Raw genomic sequence first — 5,054 nt, 5'->3', positions numbered from 1 at the left:
AAACATATTTTGCTTCAAGCATATACATTTTTGGGTATTGTCCAAACATTTATATGTTTGATCTCTACCAATATATAATATGTTTGAAAGCATATTGGTCTAAACAATATATGTTTGGGTAGTCTAAGTTCCAAACATTTTGTATTTTTGCATCCAAATTCAATAATGTTATCTTCCAAAAAACAATATGTTATTATGTGACCATATAATATGTTTGGAAGCATTTTGCACCCAAAAATATTATATGCTTAAAAAAATTCTCCCAAACAATATTGTGCTCAAAATTTTAGTTATTTATTTATATATTTACAATCATGACGAATTATGAAAATAAACAGGTAATATAGGTGCTAACTACATAGGTTTTCGACCTGAATGCTCAAAATTTTGTTTCTGCCCAATTGTATATTCCCCCACATCTTTCTCACTTCCACGAGATTTTTTAGTTCTTAGCACCTTTTTCTGTAATACAAACATTGTAGTAGAAATTATTCATTTGTATGATTTTTTTATTTTAATTTTACCTTTTGCCGGACGGGGATTCGAACAGCGGACCACACAGTTTGTAAGGATCAAAGAAGTAGCTGATCAATTGCCCAAGGAAAAATAAAATGTTAATTTTGTAATAACAAGCAACAACCACCAACTTAATCCAATATCGCTCCCTGTTAAATAGCGCTCCAAGCTACTAAACACATATATGTTTATAGGCTATTTCTAAATTAATATATGTTTGCATCCAAACATTTTATATTTACAAACATTTTATGTCCCAAACATAATATGTTCTAACATATTAACATATATGTCCCAAACATGTTATGCTAGTTTATGAACATTATATGCTTGCACTCAAAAATATTGTGTTTAAAAATTTTGTTCCAAACATATAATGTTTATAGCCAAACATATGAAAAACAGCCTTTTTCATCCGTGTATATGGGAGCTATATCTAAATCTGAATCGATTTCAACCAAATTTGGCACGCATAGCTACAATGCTAAATCTACTCCCTGTGCACAATTTCAACCAAATTGGGCCAAAACTCTGGCTTTTAGGACCATATTAGTCCATATCGGGCGAAAGATATATATGGGAGCTATATCTAAATCTGAACCGATTTCAATCAAATTTTGCACACTTGACTATACTACTAATTGTACTACTAGTGCAAAATTTCAACCAAATTCGGCCAAAAATCTGGCTTCTGGGGCCATATAAGTCCATACCGGGCGAAAGATATATATGGGAGCTATATCTAAATCTGAACCGATTTCAATCAGATTTTGCACACTTGACTATACGACTAAGTGTTATGTTTGTAAAAAATTTCAAGCAAATCGGTATAAAACTCTGGCTGCTGGGTCCATATTAGTGCATATCGGGCGAAAGATGTATATGGGAGCTATATCTAAATCTGAACCGATTTCTTCCAAAATCAATAGGGTTCTATTCTGACCTAAATTAGGAACATGTGCCAAATTTGAAGGCGATTGGACTTAAATTGCGACCTAGACTTTGATCACAAAAATGTGTTCACAGACAGACGGACGGACGGACGGACAGACGGACTTGGTTATATCGACTCAGGGACCCACCCTGAGCATTATTGCCAAAGACACCATGTGTCTATCTCGTCTCCTTCTGGGTGTTACAAACATATGCACTAACAGTGTGGCGCACAGTGTCGTGTTTTCATATAAACGGCAGCCAAAAATAGAAGGAGTTATCGTAGAGGAATGAAAATTGGTAAACATTATTATTATAAGTAGGAAAGGTAAAAAACGAAGTTTTGCGAAAATCGGCCCAAGGACTCGCCCTCCTCCCATATATCCTGAAATGAAAAAACCTTATATTTTCCAAAATTGTTCTTGGAATTGAACCAAATTTGGCTCGATTTATCTCTGATATATTACTGATAACTGTGGTGAGTTATATGAAATTATCTCAAAGGACACGCCCACCTCCCATATATCCTGAAATCAACAAAAAATTATATTTTCCAAAATTGTTGTTGGAAAGTTGGCTTGAATTGTCCTTGGTGAATTTTTGATTAGTATATTTAATTTAATTATCTTACAAAATACGTCTACGTATGGGATATGTCCTTGATACCAAATAAGAAAATCATTTTCTATATTATAAATATATATTTTTTTCATTTGCCAATTACTATTATTATATTTAATAAGAGATAGGAAACAGATATTTTTCAAATTCTTTATTATTGATTAACAAACTATTAAGGAAAAGATTAAATAAATAATAATTTTCTCATTTACTTTCAACTTTAACTCTTCTTCTAAATAATCAATTATTTCTCCCTGGGCAGCACTTGGAGTACGATGCCTAAGTCAAATATTAAAAAATTATCGAATTTCCACCTGTCTCGACACTGAAAATTTAAAAAATAAATGAAAGGGGGATGAACGGGGACGCGAAACTAAATTTTTAACACTCTACACACTTGCCCAAATATTATATTAAAATATTAAAAAAGTGTTTTTTGGTGTTTTTTTTTACACTCCACTCAACTTGAATGTCTTTAACAAACTTCGATTTTCGCTTTTTGTTTACATTCGGTGTAACGGTAAACCCCATATGATCCACCAAATGAGCCAAAATAGCGAGTTGCCATATCAATATATTCTAACACGTTTATCCAATCCTAAATTATACTGCTTTACCGACAATTTTTATTTTAACTTACCGAATTGAATTTGGGTAATTTTTATAATTTTTATATATCGATATTTTTTTACTAGAACTATTAACTTTGAATGCTCATAACTTTTTGGAAATATAACATTTTTTAAAAATTCCTATTGATAAATGAAGTGTTGTTTGTTAATCAAAATCAACCTTTTTTAAAAACTAGTACAGTGATATTTTTGATTTTTGGCCGCCCTCACGACACTGTGTGGCGCAGGGTACAAAAAACGAATCCTGATGTTTTAACTTCCAAGTGTAGTTGCGGAACATGTACATTGTACTGGTGATATGTTTGTTATCAACAACCAGCTGGCAACGTATGCCATGGTTTTCAAGATTTTACTGGGGAAAAAATCTCCAGCAAAAACTTGCAATTTCTCTATCTAATAACTGTCAAATGTAGTCTCTCTCCGGCTCTATTTTGCTGGCTTTTTGGTGTAAACGAACGACCTCTATGGCCTCTGTGGTCATATGAGTGTAAATCGGGCGAGAAATATATATGTGACCTATGTTATATCTAAATCTGAATCGATTTCAACTAAATTTGGTAGTAAGGATGTTAATTCTAATCCTTGTACAAAATTTATACCTAAATCTGAACCGATTGTCTACTTAATTTGGAATGAATAGTAAGAACGTTAATAATACTGCTTGTGCAAAATTTATTGCGAATCGGAGTAAAATTTTGGACTCTGTGGTCATTTAAGTACATTCGGGCGAAAGATATATGGTATATGGAACCTATATCTAAATCTGAACCGATTTCTTCCAAAAACAATAGGGTTCTATTGTGACCCAAAACACATACTTGAGCCAAATTTGAATTCACTCGGACTAAAACTGCGACCTACACTTTGATCACAAAAATGTGTTCATAGGCAGACGGACGGACATGGCTTGATCAATTGAGGGACTGACCTGAGCATTATTGCCAAAGACACCATGTCTCGTCTCCTTCTGGGTGTTGCAAATATATGTACTTACTTTTAATACCCTGTTCCACAGTGTGACGCAGGATATAAAAATACCCGAGAAATCCTGCACTTAATTTTTGGGGAAATCGGGAAAATGTGGTATAATCCCAGAAATTACAGGGATCCCGTTCCTGGGAAAAGAACCCTAGTCATCATGCAATAATGTTATAAGCATATGTTGTAAGGTTCATTTGTTTCTATGTTTTAACAGGTTCAGACATACTGTATATATTGACAATTTATTGTACATGCAAGTGTATGTTGTTTTTTCGTTTCATGATTTTTGGTTTGCAACTTTTGTACTTTTCCGTTTGGACCACAAACAAAAATTTCTTATATTTTGTGGCCAATATATTTTTGTTTGTTCATGAGGAAGAGAATGTGTGGAGCGAAGAAAATATGGGCGAAAATAACAACAATAATAACAAATACATTTAATTCTAAAAATAATGAAATGGAGATGAGAAAAATGTGATGAAACACCTACGTCCATGTTATTACCACCAACAAATGGCTGACTGAATGACTGGCTCGCTATTTGAGTGTGTGAATTTATGAATGTGTCTGTCTTTTGCACAGTGGTTCCAAATTGAAAAACGATGGCAAATATTCGAGTTATTTTCGGAGTAAATTAAAAAATACCAAAACTGAAGAAGGTTAATTTTCAGTTATGCTCTCATATATAATATCAAAATTTACAATCAGAAATTTGAATTTTTCAGTTTTGTTGTTTTATTATAATATTGCTTAGTTACTTCAAGAAAATATTGTATTAATTTTTGATATTATATAACCTAGAGTTGAAGACAACATTTACGCTATTTTATACACGGACGAAAAGACTGTTTTTCATATGTTTCGGTGTAAAAACTATATGTTTGGAAACAAAATTTTTTAGCACATTATTTATAAGTGCAAGCATATAATGTTCATAAACTAGTATAACATGTTTGGGACATATATGTTAATATGTTAGAACATATTATGTTTGGGACACCACATTTTCTTAAATATAATGTCTCTGGAAGCAAACATATATTAATTTAGGAATTTCGTATAAACATATATATGTTTAGAAACGTCAGATGGGACAGGAGAGTAGTCTGGTGTCGTTCCGGAACGAACTAGTTCCAATGAACGGTTCACTAAAAGGAACGACTGTCACAAGTTCCATCTCTTTCGTCCTCATCTTTCCTTTTGCCATTTACACGGATGAAAAAGACTGTTTTTCATATGTTTGGCTATAAACATTATATGTTTGGAACACAAATTTTTAAACACAATATTTTTGAGTGCAAGCATATAATGTTCATAAACTAGCATAACATGTTTGGGACATATATGTTAATATGTTAGAACATATTATGT

The 5,054-nt window shown here is 32.4% G+C and overlaps 1 long non-coding RNA gene across 1 annotated transcript; it reads right to left on the bottom strand.

Annotated features, from left to right (window-relative positions):
• Positions 1–270: 270 nt before the first annotated feature.
• LOC142232701 (uncharacterized) lies at positions 271–578 on the bottom strand. Its single transcript, XR_012721176.1, has 2 exons — positions 525–578; positions 271–462 (listed from the first exon to the last, which is right to left on the bottom strand). It is a non-coding gene; the product is annotated as an uncharacterized LOC142232701 (long non-coding RNA).
• Positions 579–5,054: the final 4,476 nt, after the last annotated feature.

Source organism: Haematobia irritans, chromosome 4, assembly GCF_050003625.1.
Source record: "Haematobia irritans isolate KBUSLIRL chromosome 4, ASM5000362v1, whole genome shotgun sequence".
NCBI classification, from domain to species: Eukaryota; Metazoa; Arthropoda; class Insecta; order Diptera; family Muscidae; genus Haematobia; species Haematobia irritans.
The sequence above is the reverse complement of the archived record's forward strand: the minus strand, read 5'-3'. Positions and strand labels throughout refer to the sequence as shown.